The sequence below is a fragment of the Gekko japonicus genome, unplaced genomic scaffold, assembly GCF_001447785.1.
Source record: "Gekko japonicus isolate JY-2015 unplaced genomic scaffold, Gekko_japonicus_V1.1 scaffold929, whole genome shotgun sequence".
Taxonomy (NCBI): domain Eukaryota; kingdom Metazoa; phylum Chordata; class Lepidosauria; order Squamata; family Gekkonidae; genus Gekko; species Gekko japonicus.
Window position 1 is genome coordinate 294,030 of NW_015170918.1, and position 20,260 is coordinate 314,289.

Sequence of the window (20,260 nt, forward strand, 5' to 3'; positions counted from 1 at the left end):
CTGCCCGCCCGCCCTGCCTACCTGCCTGCCGGCTCCGAGAAGGAGGCGGTGGTGAGGCCGGTCCTTGTCCCCCCGCACCCCCAGGAGGAGGCGGCGGCGGTGGCGGCGAGGCCAGCTACAGAGGCCAGCTACAGAGCGTTCCCTGCGCATGCGCAGGGGACGCTCTGTCAATTTCGGGGGGATTTAAACATCCCCCCGAAATTTTTTTCAACTTTTTAAATTTTTGTGCACATGTGGGGACTGGCCCACGTGTGCACAAACCTCCCCCGGCCCCTCAGCTGCCCCCGGAGCGCTGATTTAGCGATCCACACTCTGGGGGCAACTTGGCTATTAGATATATAGATACAACATTTACATTATAAACATTTAAAATCAGTAGTTATAGCTACTGGTGAAAGCTCCGACCCATTAATACAGACGGACATGGCCGGTTGCCGATAGATGGGTGGCTGGCAGATAGGGGACAGCAACCTCAGGGAGGCCCTATGTGGACGCCCACTGCCTCGACCAAAAGCCGGGCGGACGAGCTCCATCTTGCAGGCCCCGCGGAACTGAGTAAGATTTCGATGGGGCGCATGTTCCACCAGGTGGGGCCAGGGGGGGAAAGGCCCTGCCCCTGGTGAAGGGTAGATGGATGACTTTTGGGCCAGGGACCTCCAGGAGATGTTGATTACTAGAGCGTAAAGATAAAAAAACTCTTCCGAGGTGTGTACGGGAAGAGGCGTACAGTAGAAGCTTACAAAATTAAGTCTAAATACATTACTGTATTTTTTTAGATGCCTGTTTTCCCCCATTCGTTTCTGATGTTTTATTGATTTAAATCAGGGGTCATTTCCTGCAGGAGCGGACAGGAGCAAAGCTCCGGCAGTAAAGAGCCCCGGGGGCGGGCACATGCAACAAGCCCCGCCTCCTGCTCCCAGCAGCCCTCAGTCAGAACAAGAAGCAGCCAGGTAAGTTGCAAATCCCCCCCCCCGGCCCCTTGGTCCAAAACAGTCCCATGGCACCTTTAAGACCAAGTTTTATTCAGGTACAAGCTCTCCCTCCTCTGCGAGGACAGATCTGCACGTTCTGTCCCCCCCCCCAATAGCTAGCAATCCAAATCAGTCCAGTGGAGCCTGAGCAGTGGGTGTTGCCTTCTGACACACTTCCGGTGATGTCAGGGGGTGTGGCATATGCAAATAAGCTATGCCAATGAGTTATGCTAATGAGCTCCTGCACCTCTTTTTCTACGAAATGACCCCTGATTTAAATACATATCTGATCTGTATTATTGGTCACTACCTTAATCAACGGTTTCATGTCTCTGTTCTTATCATCTATCAGACTTTTGTATTTATTCTTGACTGTAACTTAGCAGCAACTTTTAGGCCAATAAAGGTCAAAAGAAAGTAAGTTAACTGCAGCCCCGCCAAGAAAGCTTTTGTTTATTTAATTACTTATTTATCAGATGTATACCCCGCCCTCCCCGCAAAGCAGGCTCAGAGCTTTGAATCTTTGTGAGAAGAGCATCACCGTCCTCATTTCTGGGCATGAAGACGCACACTGCGCTCAGCCTGCGGTGCCCACCCGTTCTCCAGGTGAGCCAGGAAATGCCGGGGCCTGCGGCGACACCCGTGTTTGGCGTGATGTCTGAATCAAGCCACTGCCTCCCACACCAGGAGATTCTAGGGATAATCTCAAAACAGAAGTGAGAATGGTGACAGAGCAGGTAGAGAAAGAAGTACTTTTCTCCTTTTCTTCCTTTCTCACTGTAGTGTATCCAGCCGGACAGGGCCGGGCATGACCGGACTTGTCCGAGGAGCAAAACCTCAAGCTTCGTGCCTAAGGACAATGGGCCAGAAGGATCCTAGCCAGGCCCAATCAGAGGGCTAGGTCCGAGACCGTGAGGCCAATAGGCCTCTCGGTTACTGTAAATAGCCTATCGGGAAGTGGGGTGTGTGTTATGGTGGTGGGTTCTGAGAGAATATAAGCCGGCCTGCGAGCCGGCCAAAGTGTCTTGTTCCTGACTAATAAAAGTATGCTTAGCTGAAATCACTCTCCATCTGCATACTTTTCACTCACCATACAAGAACTCGTGGGCACTCCATGAAATTGCTGAGCAGTCGGGTTAAAACAGATAAAAGGAAGTCCTTCTTCCCCCAAAGAGTGATTGACACATGGAATTCACTGCCACAGGAAGTGGTGGCGGCTACAAGCATGGACAGCTTCAAGAGGGAACTGGATAAAGATCTGGAGCAGAGGTCTATCAGTGGCTATGAGCCACAAGGAGCTCTCCGTCTGGGGCAAGGGATGCTCTGTCTTCTTGGTGCTTGGGGGGGCAACAACATTGGGAGGGGCTTCTAGTGTCCTGGCCCCATTGCTGGACCTCCTGAGGGCACCTGGTGTTTTTGGCCACTGTGTGACCCAGAGTGTTGGACTGGATGGGCCACTGGCCTGATCCAACATTGGCTTCTCTTATGTTCTTATGTTAAGAGTAGAGGTCCATCGGTGGCTATGAGCCACAAGGGATAGATAGGAACTCTCGGTCTGGGGCAAGTGATGCACTGTCTTCTTGGTGCTTGGGGGGGCAACAGTGGGAGGGCTTCTAGAGCCCTGGCCCCACTGGTGGACCTCCTGCTGGCACCTGGTATTTTTGGCCACTGTGTGACTCAGAGCGTTGGACTGGATGGGCCATTGGCCTGATCCAACACGGGCTTCTCTTATGTTCTTACGTTCATCTGGAACAGAGGGGGATCTGACTGGTAATCTGCTGGATTTCTAGGAATCCAGTCATCTTGGTAGATTCCAGGGGCTCAACTGTTTATCATAAGATCTACATTCGCTGCCTACTGGCTCTCCGAGCAGTGCGCTGTGAAAACTAATAACACAACATGAAACAGCAGCGCAAACACTCATAAAGTCTTTAAAACCAAACAGCCTTTCTAAGAGCCAGAAACTCCACTATATTAAAATGGCAGCAGGGCCAAAAAATATTACACAGTTATTATATTCCCGATAACCATAAACAGGCACTTTGGGGTTATTTGAAAGATATTATTTTAGGAGAGGGCCTCGAATTAGGAACTTGTTGCTGACACCAGCAAAAAGAAGGATTGATTTTCACTGGAAATCTCCAAGGGCACTATCGTTAAAAGTCCGGAATAAACAAGTCCAAAACACAGAACTGTTAACTGACTAGGCACATCGCAGGAGAGCTGAAGAAGATACGCAGAAGGCAACGGTGCTTAAGGATACAGCAATCTGCTAGACTGCACTGAACGGCGTACTGGATCTTCTCACTTGTAATGGGTCATTTACACAAACACATAAACTGTCAAACCAAGAAGATAGATTCAGGCAGGGCTTTTTTGTAGAAAAAGTCCAGCAGGAACTCATTAGCATATTAGGCCGCATCCCCATGTTACCAGAAGTGTGGTCATCCAGCCACACCCACCTTTTGCGTTTTATTCTGTTTACCTTGTTTGTTGTCAAAACCCAGGGCTTTTTTTTGTAGCAGGAACTCCTTTGCATGTTAGGCCACACACCCCTAATGTAGCCAATCCTAATGAGTTTCTGCTGTTGGTTGTAGCCTATTATGGTAATGAGTTCCTGCTGGGTGTGGCCAACTTGGGAGCCAGCCGGAACTCCGTTCCTATGCGTTCCTGCCAAAAAATAGCCCTGGATTCAGGTGGGCAGCCATGTTGCTCTGAAGCAATAGGACAAAGGTTGAGTCCAGTGGCACCTTTAAGACCAGCCAGGGGTCATTTCCTGCAGGAGTGCACAGGAGTGGGGCTCTGGCAGTAAAGAGCCCAGGGGGCGGGCACATGCAACAAGCCCCACCCCCTGCTCCCAGCAGCCCTCAGTCAGAGCAAGAAGCAGCCAGGTAAGTTGCAGAGCCCCCCCCCCGCCCACCTTCAGGTACAAGCTCTCCCTCCTCTGCGAGGACAGATCTGCACATTCCCCCCCCCAATAGCTAGCAATCCAAAACAGTCCAGTGGAGCCTGAGCCGTGGGTCTTCTGACACACTTACGATGATGTCATGGGGTGTGGCATATGCAAATAAGTTATGCTAATGAGTCGTGCTAATGAGCTCCTACACCTCTTTTTCTATGAAATGACCCCTGGTCACACCTGTTACGTTTCAACCTAGTATAATCATGCCCTGCGTACCCCGTTCACTCCCGGCTCCCAACGATTTGTTATTCCTGCACCCTTATCGCTTGCCCTCGTCTGCCATTGCATTCCTGTAAAGTTTAGGGAGGCTAGCTGTGGTAACTCTTCCATGGCGCTTCGAAGACACCTTTTCACACGGGAAGTGTCCTTGAGCAGAGTCCGTGTTTGGCTAGTAATAGACGGTATATCTTTCGTGGTCTCTGTAGTATTGCTGACGTGTATGGATGGAATTTGGGGGTTGTGGTTATACGCTGCTTTCCTGCCTTGGTTCTGACAAAGAGTCTGAACCCATAAGCATCTCAGATCTCTAAATAAACCTTTCACTAAAGAAAGCATGTGTGGAGAGTGATTTGACTGGGAACCCGACACCCTGACCCCCAGCCTTGCCTCCTAGGGAAGGGGCTCCAACCCTCTCATTATCTTTGCCGACCTCCTCCGCACTTTTCCCAGCTCCACAATGTCATTTTGGAGATATGGGGACCAGAAATGTATGTAGTATTACAAATGAGACCGCGCCATAGATCTATACAGGGGGCATTACAATATCTGCCGTGTTATTTTCAGTCCCTTTCTTAATAATCCCTAACATAGACTTTGCTTTTTTTCACCGCTGCAGCACACTGGGTTGACACTTTCATTGCGCCATCCACTACGACTCCAAGATCTTCCCCCCTCTCTGTGATATCACAGGGAAAGAAAGGCAAAACAGGAACAGAATAAACAAAGAGCAGAAAGGGACCCCTTCATAATTGGGCTCTGAGTGCTGGAAAACATCTATTTGCATTTTTTTTTTTTTTAGCTTTTTGGCACCCCTTGGGGAAATGGGGGGGGGGGGGCTGGTATTATTATTATTATTATTTTTCTGTGAAACCAGAGAGTGCATTTGTGCACTTTGGCAACACAGATCAAAGACAAAATAGCAAGTCCTTCAAAAGCCTCCTTTTGTGTGCAGAAAAATACACACATGCATATTTTAATCTTGTAGCTTTCTGGCAACACAAAGGGCTAGTTTGGAAGCAATTTCTGTTATGTTTCCCCCCCTGTGTTTCAAATGAACACAATCATGTTTGCCTGCAGGATAAACACACACGCGCACACACACAAAGTTAGTGCTCTGTTCACTGGAAAGCGTATGTTTTCAGTTTTTTGGCACACAAGGGGGCCAAAACCACCCAGTGTGTTTTGTTTTAAAGGGGGCTCTGCTATTTTGTAATATGTGGGTAAAACTTGGATCTCCATTTTTTCAGGGCTGCAGAGCACCTCCACAGACACCTGGGAAATGTGGATGAGCGCCCTTGCCAGTTTGGTGCAGTGGTTAAGTGCGCGGACTCTAATCTTGGAGAACCGGGTTTGATTCCCCGCTCCTCCACTGGCACCTGGCTGGATGACCTTGGGCAAGCCGTAGTTCTGATAAGAGCTGTTCTTGAAAAAAACAGCAGTTACTGTCAGAGCTTTCTCAGCCCCACCTACCTCACAGGGTGCCTGTTGTGGGGAGGGGAAGGGAAAGGAGTTTGTAAGCCGCTCTGAGACTCCTCTGGGTAGTGAAGGGTGGGGTATAAATCCAATCTCCTCCTCCTCCTCCTCTTCTTCTTCTTCTTCTTCTTCTTCTTCTTCTTCTTCTTCTTCTTCTTCTTCTTCTTCTTCTTCTTCTTCTTCTTCTTCTTCTTCTTCTTCTTCTTCTTCTGTGATTAGAGTTCTCAACCTCCAGGTGAAGCCTGGAGATCTCCCAGAATAACAACTGCTCTCCAAGTGGCAGAGATCAGGGTCGGGAAGCAATTTTTCACCAGGCCAGTTTGGCCAGGGATCCTGAAGGTTTTTGGTTATCTTCTTGGTGTGGAACAGGGGTCACCGCAGGTGTGGAGGGGGAGGTATTTGTGAATTTTCTGCAGAGTGCAGGGGGTTGGACTAGATGACCCTGGAGGTCCCTTCCAACTCTAGGATTCTATGACTCTATGAGATCAGTGCCCCTGGATAAACTGGCTGCTTTGGAGGGTGGGCTCTTTGACATTTTACATGGCCGAGGTCACTCCCTGGGCTCCACCCCCCAAATCTCCAGGAATTTCTCAAGTCATTGGCATCTGCTTAATGTTCTGCAACATTCAGTGGGAGACCACCAGAGCAAAGCCCCTGGATTAAGGGTAGAAGATGATATCATTTGCCTGGGATTTTACCATCTGTCCTCATGTGCCCTGTACTTTACCTGCTTGGTTTTGCTGTTCCCATTTTATGGATTCTGTGCAGATGAGCTCTTCGCTTGGGTCTTTTATGAAGTTTTGCTGCAATTCTTTTTGGGGTTGTTATAAGATGATGCGTGGGATAGAGCAGGTCGAGAAAGAAGTCCTTTTCTCCCTTTCTCACAATACAAGAACTCAGGGGCACTCCATGAAATTGCTGAGCAGTCGGTTAGAACGGATAAGAGGAAGTCCTTCTTCACCCAAAGAGTGATGAACACATGGAATTCACTGCCAGAGGAGGTGGTGGCGGCTACAAGCATGGACGGCTTCAAGAGGGAATTAGATAAGCATATGGAGCAGAGGTCCATCAGTGGCTATTAGCCACAAGGTATAGACAGGAACTCTGGGGCAAGTGATGCACTGTATTCTTGGTGCTTGGGGGGCAACAGGGGGCAACAGTGGGGGAGGGCTTCTAGTGCCCTGGCCCCACTGCTGGACCTTCTGAGGGCACCTGGTGTTTTTGGCCACTGTGTGACACAGAGTGTTGGACTAGATGGGCCACTGGCCGGATCCAGCATTGGCTTCTCTTATGTTCTTTTGGGGGTTGTTTTTACTATTTCAAATTGTCAATAGATTGGAGTTGCATTGCTTTATGTTGTTTTAAATGCTTTTTAAAGTGTTCCAAGGAGTTTTTGGGATAGGGTGGTCAGCCCCCAGGTGGGGCCTTGTGTCTCTCTGGAACCGCGGGTCTCCAGGCTGCAGAGATCGGTTCCTCTGAAGGAAATGGCTGGATAAGCTCCATGGCAGTGTACCTCGCTGAGGTCCCTCCCCTTCCCAAACTCTGGCCTGCCTAGGCTCCACCCCTCAAATCTCCAGGAACATCCCAAGATGGAACTGGCACCCCTGTTTTGGGAGAGGCCCGTATTTAAATAAAACATGTATGCAACATTGGAAGGGGGGCCCCTGACTTTTCTGAAAACATGGAATCACAGAATCATAAAACGTTAAGAGTTGGAAGGGACCTTGCAGGTCGTCTAGCCCAGCCCCCTGCACTTTGCAGGAGCACAACCGAAAGAGAGCCCTACAACATACCCAAAACGTCCAGCGAAGGAGCATCTACCACCTCCCGAGGCAGTCTGTTCCACTGCTCAACCACTCAGACAGTTAGGACGTTTCTCCTGATATTCTGCCAGTATCGACTCCCTTGTAATCTCCACCCATTAGATCTAGTCTTGCAATCCGGAGCAAGAGAGAATAGATCTGCTCCATCTTCTGCATGAAAGCCCTTCAGATACTTGAAGACTGCAATCATGTCCCCTCTAAGCCTTCTCTTTCCCAGGCTAAACAGACCCAACTCTTTCAGACTTTCTATATGAAATGTAGAACTCATCTCCAGAGGTCAGTTCCCCTGGAGGAAATGGCTACTTTGAAGGATGGACTCTGTGGCATTAGACATCGTTGAGGCCCCTCCCTTTCCAAGACTCCATCCTCCCCAGGCTCCACCCCCAAAATATCCAGGAATTTCCCAAATCTGGATTTGGCAACCCTACCTAAGACCATCTTACAAGGCTGGCTTTGTACAATACTGGAGAAAGGGGATTACACATAAAAGTTTTCTTAATTTTACTAAACCGTTTCAAGCCCACACAGGGTTCTGAGGCCTCGGACTGAGCAAGCAATGAGTCTCCAGGTATGTCACACAACAGAGTCTGATTCCAGATGCTTCCTCGTCCGCTCTGGGTTGGCTGCTGCCATCGGGACTGTAAGGGCAACAGATCTATCGAAATGGTGGGCCTCATGGCTTGGGGTGGCTCAGTGTGCCAATTAGGCAGCTAATGTAGTGTTGCCTCTCAGAAAACTAGTGTCAACATTTGGGGCTGAACACTGACATTGCCAAGCGGGGGGCTGAGGCCCTCTTCCCACACAGCTTTCCACCTTGGTAGGATCCCAGGAGTCAAAACAGAACAAGCAAACTCCACGTGTAAGTTTTCCGAAAGGGCCAAAGATTATTAAACAACTTAATCTTCACAACGCTCTCTCAATATCTACTTAGTCTTGACTCAGAGATTAGGTATCTCTTCAAGTGAAGGAGAGCTCGCTAAGCAAGGGGCTACATCCTCTCTCCTGACCTGGGTGGCCTGAGGCAAGCCCGATCTCATCAGATCTCAGAAGCTAAACAGCGTCAGCACTTGTGGGTATGTGAACGGGAGGCTGCCAAGGAAGTCCAGGCTTGCTACTAGGGGTGTACGGGGGGGGGGGGAAAAATCATTTTTTTTAAAAAAAATCAGGTATAATAAAGCTGATTTTTTTCAGGATTCCCGAATATACCTGAACACCAATACCGATATTCTATTGGTACCCGAAACTTTTCGGTATTCCTGAAAATTTTCAGCTCCATTATATCCTATGGGCCATTGTAGTCAATGGCAAAAATCTTCTAACAAGTATTCAGGGGGTGGAGGGAGGGGTTTGAGGTAGAGGCAGTAAATTTGTACTGTAGCTGCTGGAGCCTCTCCCCAAAAGACCCCCCATGTTTGGAAAAGATTGGACCGGGGGGGGGTCCAATTCTAGGGGCACCCAAAGAGGGTGCCCCCCAATCCTCCATTGTTTCCTATGGGGATGGGAAAAATGCAGGCAGCAGTGTCTCCCCGAGAAAGCTAGAAACAAACAAACAAAAAATCTGGTGTGTTTTTTCAGCATTCAGTATTCGGCAGCCGAATCAGCTCAGGGGATCTGATTCGGTATGCTGAATACCCAAAACATGCCGGAAAAGTTTTTTTGAGGTTTTTTTTCTGGTTCGGCTTTACCGAATGCACACCCCTAGTTGCTACACAGAGGTAGGCACAGAGGCACTGTTTGTCTTTTGCCCTGACCTGGGTGGCCCATATTAGCATGACCTTGTCAGCTCATCTATCTATCTATCTATCTATCTATCTATCTATCTATCTATCTATCTATCTATCTATCTATCTATCCATCCATCCATCCATCCATCCATCCATCCATCCATCTTCTGTCTGTTAAAACATTACTATCCTGCCTTTCCCCCTAATTAAAAACATTTTCAGTTGTTTGCTTTTCTCCATCATCTGAGCTCCATCAGCGGAAGGGGCCACAGTTCTGTGTGATGGCTCCATCCATTCCCAGATGCCATGAAAATACTTTGTATTAACTCTCTCCTTCTAATGATTATCATTGCTTATTAAATCTTACTATTTGTGAAATTTCACTTCCAATGGCTGGCCAGCATCCTGGGTGAAACGGTCCCCTTCAGGGTCTTACAAGAGGCACCTCTGCTGAAGTGAAAGTGTCACATACGCTTATTTGCATCTAATATTTTAATTTAAAAAAATGGATGAGTCAGTGAAGGGGGCTGGAAGCTGGCTGATTAAAAATCTTTAATCATTGGACAGCATTAATGAAAAGTGGACTTTAAAAGGACTCCAGAAAACAGCAGTTGGGGAGGGGGAGAAGAGGACTGAAAAAAACCCAGCCAAGGAGACCGTATCCCTGCTGGGCAGCCTGGTATTAATGGGAGTCCATCCTTTAAAATGGCCAGTGACTGCAGGGACACCCATGGCGGTGCCTCTAACCACTTTCACCTCCTCTTCATCAGTGCCTATGGCAGGGGTCTCCAACTTTTCTGTGCCTGTGGTTTGCCTTTAGAATTCGGACCGTGGATGGTGGGCACAACCACAAAATGGCTGCTGCTGCTCCAAGATGGAGCAGATGTGGACTCCATCACAAAATGGCTGCCACAAGATGGAGCAGATGTGGACTCCATCACTCCGGGGATTGCAAGACTAGATCTAATGGGTGGAAATTACAAGGGAGACGTTATCAGCTAAATATCAGGAGAAACTTCCTAATGTAAGAGTGGTTGAGCAGTGGAACAGTCTGCCTCGGGAGGTGGTGGAGGCTCCTTCGCTGGACGTTTTCAAGTGGAGGCTGGACGACCATCTTTCGGGTATGTTGTAGGTATGTAGGGCTATCTTTCAGCTATGCTCCTGCAGAGTGCAGGGGGTTGGACTAGATGACCTGCAAGATCCTTTCCAACTCTAACATTCTATAAGAGGTGGAGCCACACAAAGAGAAAGTCCAAGTGATGGGGACAAAAGGAATTATTTAAAAACATACCCTGGGAAAAGTAGTATACAGACCAGAAGTATAATAAAACAAAGGGTCTGTGATCTAGAGTGCCAAGGGGATTTAAATTGAGCTCCTTCCTTCCAGATATGTAACGGATATGGCTAAATACCTGACTTATCTGGATGTGCCATCCTACAGAAGAGCTTTTACCTTGGCTCGCTGTGTGGCTATTTCCTCTAAGGCCCTAGTGGGGAAATATAGAAAGATATCATACGCAGACAGATGCTGCCCGTGTTCTATGGGATAAGTGGAATCGATGCTCCACATGTTCTTCCGCTGTCTTTTTCATCACGCTTACAGGGACAAGCTTATCACCCCCCTCTTAGATAGACCGGCACTCGATGCAGATAGTGCCGATCTTGAGAGACTTTTGATAGAGGGCCGAGGCCTTCCCCTGAGAAGAACCTCAGAAGAGCCCTGCTGGACCAGACCAATGAGGGTTCATCCAGTCCAGCCTCCTGTCTCACCCAGTGGCCAACCAGTCCCTCTGGAGGGCCAACAACAGGGCAGAGAGGCCGAAGCCTTCCCCTGAGAAGAATATCAGAAGAGCCCTTTCGGATCAGACCAGTGGTCCATCTAGTCCAGCATCCTGTGTCACACACTGGCCAACCAGTTCCCCTGGAGGGCCAACAACAGGGCAGAGAGGCCGAGGCCTTCTGCTCGCGTTGCCTCCTGGCTCTGTTCTTCAGAAGTTAACTGCTTCTGAATGTGTACGTTCCCTTCAATCATGACTTGTCGCCACTGACAGACCTGTCCTCCATGGATCCATCTACTCTCCTGTGAGGCAGTCATGTTTCTAAAGGACACTAAAGTGGACGGTGAAGGGTGAATGGGAAACTGCCACCATGTCCCCAATTGCACATATGCACTGATAAGGTCTGTCCTGGGTCTGAACTCTGCAGAAAACCGACCTTGGATCATGGTGTGCGGTGCTTGAGAACAAGCAAATCTCAAAGTCTGGATTGGTAGGAAATGGGTTCTGTCATGATCTGGGCTGTGCCACCAGAAGCCTACTAGGCCCAGGGAGCCTGGCTAGCAGTAGAGGTGGCTGGGCCTACAACTCCCAGAAGTCCCTGAGAGGTTTTGGAGCCAAAATTGACCAATAGGGAAGAAGAGGGCTGGGGAACAAAATGGCCAAAGCAGAAGCTGTTCTTTCTTCCAAGAGGGCAGAGCCAGAAGGAAGGCTGCTGCAGGGGAGAGACCCTCATCCTGAGGGAAGGGTGAATAGTCTAGTGCCACTTGAGATAGTGAGCTAGGGACAGTATATATTTAGACGCGTTAGGGCATTTGATTTCTTTTCTTTTCACCCACTTACTGTTATTATTCTGCATCTTGTTGTTTGACCTCCTATAAAATAAACCTTTGCTTTTTTTCACTCTGCCAGGTCCTCACGCCTATTATTCAGCCTAAAGGGAGGCCTGAAGGTCTTGGGAGGGTGCTCTGGGCCTTCTCAAGGGAGCCTGGAACCAGAGTGGTGGCAGCGTCAGGTGAGCCGTGACAGGTTGAAAACCTGAGCCGTGACAGGTTGAAAACAAAATTACCAGCTTTGTAACACCTCTTGAACCTGTAGACAATTCTGTTTGCACCTCAAAGTGCAAGAGGTTTGAGGGTTGGAGCACCTGCTCCCTCTGACCCTGGGGAAGGGGGGTGCTGTGGAGTTGGGGCTGTTCAGTTTAGAGAAAAGATAACTAAGGCTGGGGGGGGGAGGAGAGCAGAATCAAGGTTTAAAAAAATTCTCTCAGACTACTAGGGTCATGGCCATGGGTCAGTCAGGGAAACCGTGAACAGCAGTTTCTGAACAAAGTAAAGTCCAATATGTTGTCAAAGGCTTCCACGGCCGGAGTTCATTAGTTGTTGTAGATTTTCCGGGCTGTATGGCTGTAGTCTTGGCATTGTAGAACCTGACGTTTCACCAGTACCTGTGGCTGGCATCCTCAGAGGTATAACACAGAAAGACGGAGTCCTCCCTGTGTCAAGGTGAGAAGAAAAATGGTAGGCAGGTAATTTATATCTACTCAGGAAGGTGGGGTAGGGCTGAGTCAAATCGTGGCTACTGCATAAATCAGTTTGCTCTGGAGCCCACCTTCCTGAGCTGAGACAAAAATGTGTGAGCCAGAGGTTTAAAAACGGTGAGATAGCTCACACTAACTCAGCTTAGAGGGAACACTGGTCCAGCACAGTCCTCTTTTGCAAATACTTTTCCTTTCTCTCCACCTATGTCATAGGTTGATCTTCAGAGTTTGGTGTAGAGAGCCAGTTTGGTGTAGTGGTTAAGTGCGTGGACTCGCTTTCTTAAAGTGTCTTTGGGACACTGTTACAGGTATCGGTGTGTAATGCAGAGTTAGACCCTTAAGAAATTTCTGCGTATAAAGCCCCACCTGATCCTGTTGAACCTCTGGAATTCGGAGAAGGGTTCCAGCAAAATATCTGCTCATCAACAGCTGTACTGGCTCAGCCGGTCACCATGGTTACCATACACTAGAAACTGGATACGCAGTCCGAAATCAAAAGCTGGGAAGTCAGTCCAAGGTTGTGGGAGCTAGGGCAGGGAGCGGTTGCTACAAGCCAGGATCAGGTTCGAGCAGGCACGGTTGCTTCCGCGCTGGGGCAGGTGCATGGGGCTGTTTAGGACCAGGTCCTCCCTTCCCTGGGAGTCAATCTGCCAAGACTCACAGCCCCTCACGTTGCCTGTGCAAGAGCTGCAGTCTGGCACTTCTCCTTTGCTCTTGCACATCCAGCTGCTGGCCTGCCTTGCATCCGGGACACTTGGGAGAACTAGGTGGGGAGTCTGGCCTTGGGTGGGGTCTCCACCGGGGGGTGCTGGGCCAGGCTCTGGATCAGTCTCTCCCTCTGGCTGCCCCTCCTGTGCAGATGCTGGGGCCTCTTCTCCCTCAGGGGCTGTTAAGGGTTCCTCCGCTGGGCTGACTCCAGAGGAGTCTGGGTTGCTCCCTGCCTCTTCCCCATCCGAGGAGTCTGGGTTGCTCCCTGCCTCTTTCTCATTTGAGGAGTCTTCAGCCTCAGCAGAGCCAGCACCCACGACAGCAGCACTTGAGCAGAGGCCAATCTGCCTATTCCACGTGGAAGGGAGCTGGCGAAAGTTGACTATGACGGCATTGCCCAGAGAGGAGGCACCTCTCGAGTGATCTCTGAAGTGTCTTTAATGGACAAAGAGTCTGTCTTGAAAGAACATCCTCAACAATGATCTGTTGGGTTGACTTACGAGGCCCTGAGGCCTGCCAGTTGCGTAGGGCTAGAGATGTAAAATTTCTGGGAATTTTGAAGCTCGGAAAAAAATCCGTTTTTTTCGGGGGGAAACGGAAATTTTCGGAAACAATGAAAAACATGCTACATTAGCATTTCTTTTGTCTTTTCTAGATTGAAAGTCATTCTGTTACTTTAGGAACATAACATATGACTATGGACATTTTTACTTGGCATGAAATTATCACAACTAGCATATTACAAATATAGTGTATCCAAACAATTATTACAAACAGAAAACCCACCCACATGCAAAAACAAAACTGAAACTTTTTTATTTTCTTCTGACAATCACACCTCCTAAAGGAAAAAATGCATCTTGTTCTTGCATTGGAGAGTTCGGTTTGTAACCTAGGACTTGCTTGTCCTGAGTGCACAGAAATTAGATCACTCTGATGCCATATAGATATATATTAGAAATGATTTGGAAAATATTTGAACACCTTGTCTTAAAATATTTTATTCATCATGTTAAACTAAAACGTTCCATAATCAATTTCTTTTCTTTTCTTTTTTCAATTTTTCCAATTTTTCAGAAAAAAACAAAAAGGCTTCAGGAAATAAAAGAAAAAAACCCTTTCCCCCCGAATTTTTCCGGGTTTTTCCCGGGCCTTCACATCTCTATGTAGGGCTCCTCAACCATCTCTCCGTCCCCCCTCCCTACCCACCTGTGCTCAACCTGGGTCAGAGTGGAGTGAAAAGAAAAGATGATCAAGTGTCTAATACACATCCCAGGGGGAGAGCGAGAACTGCCTCGTAATGGGTGCCAAATGGTTGGGCAACGAGAGCAGAAGCTATTAAACGGGGACTCGGCTTATAGCGGGGGGGGGGGGCTAATGGTCCCGGAAGCGACTCTTCGCACAGGCAATTTGGGCCTCAAGCTACGTGAGGGAGTTAAACGCAACAACTGCCTTGTCAAAAAGATATTGCCTGCAGATTAATGTGGATGGCGCAAAGTCCCAGAAAAGCCTCCCATGGATGAGATGTGTACTCCCCCAGACTTTTTGTGCCCCTCAACGGTTAAGGAGGAAAGCTGCGGGGCTTTTCTGTGGAAACAGACCTCCCGCAAGACCTCTGCTGCCAAGACGGTGAAATCAGAGCGGAACCAAATCTCGTGTTAAAAAGTTCCCAGTGACAAACCGGGATGCTCAGAGGAAACAAAGCAACAACGAGAACAGATCGCCAGTATGAACGATCAAAGCATTCAAAGCTGTGAACTGAACTTGTGAACAGATGAATCAGACCTTCGGTCCATCAAGATCAGTATTGTCTATTGGCAGTGGCTCTCCGAGGTCTCAGTCTTTCCAATCACCTCCCACCTGGTCCGTTCAACTGGAGATGCCAGGGATTGAACCTGGGACCTATAGAACTATATGAACTATGGTGCTGGAGAAGACTCTTGAGAGTCCCTTGGACTGCAAGAAGATCAAATCAGTCAATCCTAAAAGAAATCAACCCTGACTGTTCCCTGGAAGGCCAGATAATGAAACTGAAGCTCAAATACTTTGGCCACCAAATGAGAAGAAAGCACTCCCTGGAGAAGAAGACCCTGATGCTGGGAAAGATTGAAGGTCAAAGAAGACGGGGATGGCAAAGGATGAGATGGTTAGACAGTGTCATAGATGCAACGAACATGAAATTGAGCCAACTTCAGAGGACGGCGGAAGACAGGAGGGCCTGGCAGGATCTGGTCCATGGAGTCGGACTCAACTGTGCGACTGAACAACAACAACCTATAGAATAATAGAATCACAGAATGTTAGCATTGGAAGGGACCTTGCAGGTCATATAGTCCAACCCCCTGCACTCTGCAGGAGCACAGCCAAAAGATAGCCCTACAAAATACCTGAAAGATGGCCGTCCAGCCTCCACTTGAAAACGTCCAGCGAAGGAGCATCCACCACCTCCCGAGGAAGATTGTCCCACTGCTCAACCACTCTGACATTTAGGAAGTTTCTCCTGATATTCAGCCGGTAACGACTCCCTTGTAATTTCCACCCATTAGGTCTAGTCTTGCAATCCGGAGCAAGAGAGAACAGATCTGCTCCATCTCCTACATGACAGCCCTTCAGATATTTGAAGACTGCAATCATGTCCCCTCTAAGCCGTCTCTTTCCCAGGCTTAACAGACCCAACTCTTTCAGCCTTTCCTCGTAACACTTGGACTCCAACCCTCTCACTATCCTGGTTGCCCTCTTTTGGACACGCTCGAGTTTGTCAACATCCTTCCTGAAATGTGGTGCCCAAAACTGGACACAGGACTCCAGGTGAGGCCTGACCACAGCAGAATAGAGCGGAACTACCACCTCCCGTGATCTGGACATGATGCTTCTGTTAATGCATCCTAGGATTGCATTCGCTTTCTTCGCAGCCACATCGCACTGCAGGCTCATGTTTAGCTTGTGATCAACCGGAACACCCAGATCCCTTTCACAGGTGCTGCTGTCAAGCCAAGTCCCTCCCATTCTATATCTCTGCCTTCTGCAAGAAAAGCAGAGCCTCTTCCGCTGAGCCAGGGAACACCTCCCTATTGGCTGTTTCCTAGCGCTGGCCTATGGCATCCCCCAGCAAGCCAAAAAGATTCACAGCCTCTGACTTCTCAGGAGCCAGGCCTGCAATGTTTCCTGGCTTTCTGGGCTTTTGAGCTTCCATGCAGATGGGACAGCGGGCCATCCCTTAAGGGGCTTGTGTGGAATTCAAGCCTGTTAGAAGTGGAGGACTTGGCGCTGTCTCCTGTCTCAGACTTGAGAAGATGACACCAAAGAGTTCAGACAGAACAGAGAGGTCAGGACGCACTGAGCACCCTTTCCTTACTGCTGACTGATCATTTTTCTTGAAGTAGAATGCGACTCAGGGGCAATTTCCTCTGCTTCCTCTCTCATTCTCTCTTCTCTCTCCCACACACAGAAAAGAAGGCTCTTGATGTCCATCTTGCACCATGGAGGCTGGACATGTGTCTAGCATCCAGCACCATCTAGCTAGTTAGAATAAGTAATCTATATCTATCTCTTACCTACACTCTCAAGCATGTATTTCCTTTAATAAAAGTTATTTATTAACTGACTGCTGACTCCATGGGTGCGTTCAGATGGGGCATTTAAGCCGGTATAGAAGCCGGTTAGAAATGGAGTACTTACGCGCGATCACACGCACAACATCTGCCTTCCGTCCCTAACCGTTGCCAATCGTCGCAAACACCCCTTAAACCGGTGTAGTTTGCCATTAAGTAACCAAGTGGTGTTATCCTGAGTGCTCCGGTTCTAGCCGCTTTTCCCCCTCTGATTGGTCTCCGCCGGTGTAGAGCCACTTCCGGTGTAAACCCCCTCACCGCTTGCGAAAGCTGCCCAAAGCTTCCGCTTTTCACCCACCATTTAAAAAAAATAATAATTAACTGTCGGCGGTATGTGCATGGGCGGAGCTTCACACCAGCGTTAATAAACACAAAGTTTAAATGGTCAGTCGTTTTAGCGTTTAGAAGAGCGTGGGATCTCAGGGAGGCCAGTTTCAGGGTAAAAGTGTAAAGGAAAGTGTTCCTTTAACATTTAAAGGGCAGCGCCACGGCAGTTGGGTTGAAGGGGAAATTGCTGTTCTGCACACGCGCAGAAATTTCAATACTAAGGATGGCCGCCTGTGCGCATACCCAAACTGAGATGAAAAAAAAATCCGTGTTCCGCAGCGATCCGGAACAAGGAGGTGAGTGTGATTGCGATTCTTCCAGGTTAAAAAAAAAGCGCATCGGACCGGAGCAATTTACACCGCTCCTGTCACACCGTCTGACCACACCCGTGTGACTTTGTAAGTCTCTTGCCACACCTAACCCCCCAAGCTTCACGGCGTTTAAGCCTTTGCACACTCTGCTATTTTTTACTGTTCTCTGGCAGTACCGAGTCCAGAGAATCCAAAAAGCATCCCCAGACGGGAGTGAGAGAAGAGCTCGAACCGAGAAGATGAAGATCTCACACCTTGGTTGTCCAAATAATACAACTTGCAGCCTGCTGCACTCTGTATACGGCTATGGAACACAGGGAAAACTGGCTTTCCTATTAGCATTAAAAAGGAGAAGACGTGTGCCCTGTTAAAAACAACCTTTTGTTTCCTTTAAAATACTTTCAACAAAGCAGGAAGCCTGGTTTCGAATCGCAAACCAAGTGGAAGTTGAAGGGTTAACCCCCCTCTCCCTTCCCTGCACAGCCTCCAAGGCAAATTGAGGCTGTCCAAGCTTGCCATTTGTTTTTGTTCTTTATCTCATCTACCTGAACGCCCTGAAAGGGGGGCTATCCGGCAAACATGGGAAACTTGGTTATATGTGATCCTCATCCTCTTCCTTAAAACGTTTATATCCGTTTCTCCAGCAACTTATCTACTTTCGCCTACAGCTTTCGCCCTCATTTACAATTATTTTGGAAGCTGATGCCTTTGGGGCAGTCAGCCAGGTTTTTAAAGTCCGTATCGACGTGTGACTCACCAAGCAGAAGGGACCCAAGTGGGCCTGCCTTCCTGTGTGGTGGGGTGTCAAGCCCCTGGCAACAGGCCCCAGTGCATGGCTGGTGGGCTACGTTTAGTTTGGAAGGTCACAATCTCTGAAGCTTTTGCTGCTTGGGATCACTCATTTGTCACAGGGATGTGCATTCGGTTCGTCTGAACCGAATGCACCCCCGAAAATGGCCCATTCGGACCCCTTTCGGGCTGCTGCAGGCTGATTCAGATTCTCTTATCTGAATCGGCTTGCCACTGAATTGCCGCCGAAGTTTGGTGGCAATTCAGTCCCATTATATCCTATGGGCCATTGAAGTAAATGGCGAAAACGTAGGGTATATTCTGGGGGCTGTAGGGGAGGGGGCTTGAGAAAGAGGCTCCAAACACACAGGGTAGCTGCTGGAGCCTCTCCCCAAGATACCAACCAAGTTTGAAGAACATTGGGCCAGGGGGCCAATTCTACGGGCCCCCAAACAGGTTGCCCGTATCCCCTCCATTGTTCTCTATGGTGGGTATAAAGTAACTTTATACCCACCATAGAGAACAATGGAGGGGATAGGGGCAACCTGTTTGGGGGCCCGTAGAATTGGACCCCCCGGTCCAATGCTCTTGAAGTGTGGTTGGTATCTTGGGGAGAGGCTCCAGCAGCTACCCTGCGAGTTTGGAGCCTCTCCCTGAAGCCCCCTCCCCTCCAGCCCCCAGAATATACCCTAAGTTTTCGCCATTGACTTCAATGGCCCATAGGATATAATGGGGCTGAAATTGACATTCGGCTGGCCCAAAGACTCCCAAATCGGCTTCTACTAACGAAATTGACATGTGGGAGTCTTACTGCCAGCCGAAATTGATTCTGCCTGATTCGGCCAAACCCCTAGTCACAGTATCCACCAAGTTAAGACGTTTGGGTGTAGACAGCCAGTGTGGTGCAGTGGTTAGAGTACTATATCAGGATCTGGTTCTAGGTTCAAATCCCCACTCTCCCAAGAAAGCTTACTTACTCCAAGCCAGACCCGCTGCGCAGGGCTGTTGTGACAATAAAATGCAGAGAACAATGTGGGCCTCTTTGGATCTCATTGGAGAAAGAACTTGGATACAAATAAGGCAAATGATTGACTGACAGCTTTAACAGCACACCAAGGATTTGAGAAAATTCAAGAAAAGTTCAAGAGCCCAAAAGACAAAACTCCAGGGAAGAGGGGATGCTTCGTCCGTCAGAACTGCTTCCTGTCTCCAAACCCACATTTCTCTCTTATCGGGGAAATGCCTGCCACGTTTTGTTTGGCCCTAATTAACAGGGCCTAACAGTGAGACGTTATCTGCTTGCTTGGGGATCTAACCTTCAGGGCTATGGCAGTCTTGCCTGAGACAGTCGGGCGTCTTCACACGCAAAACACAGAGTGCAACACAGCAGCGCCCCGCAACATACGAGCCCTCCCTTTAACACAGAGACCATCTTAACAAAGGATGTCTTGAAAAACACAAAAGGCTCTAAATCTGACAATAGCACTTTCAACAGCCAATCCATATGCAAAAGAACCTCCTCAGGAAACAATCCATATACAAAAGAACCTCCTCAGGAAAGCTCCTCCATTAGCATGTTCGCAGCCTGGGGAACTCCTACAAGAGAATGACTCAGCCCTACCCCACCTTCCTGAGTAGATATAAATTACCTGCCTACCTTTTTTCTTCTCACCTTGACACAGAGAGTCCTACATTTTTCTGTGTTATACCTCTGAGGATGCCAGTCACAGCTGCTGGCAAAATGTCAGGTCCGACAATGCCAAGACCACGGCCGGACAACTCGGAAAATCTGCAACAGCTAATGAACTCCAGCCATGAAAACCTTCGCCAACATATTGATGTCTTGTTCGCTGGCGAAAGAGCAGAGGGCTCTCCGCATGTACCCGGTGCCTTTCTCTCACTGGCAGGTGAATTAATTCCTCCACCACCCAGCTGGACTCCCACCCCCTTCTCCACTAGGATCGCCAGGCCCAATTGTTCTGCTGGTGGGGTGTGGGAGGAAGCCATCCGGGAGTGGAGGGGGGCGG

At 48.8% G+C, this 20,260-nt stretch overlaps 1 protein-coding gene across 1 annotated transcript in view; it reads right to left on the minus strand.

The window, feature by feature from the left end:
• Positions 1 to 20,260, minus strand: part of MDGA2 (MAM domain containing glycosylphosphatidylinositol anchor 2) — a 407,262-nt gene that overhangs the window by 130,544 nt on the left and 256,458 nt on the right. The window lies entirely within an intron of this gene.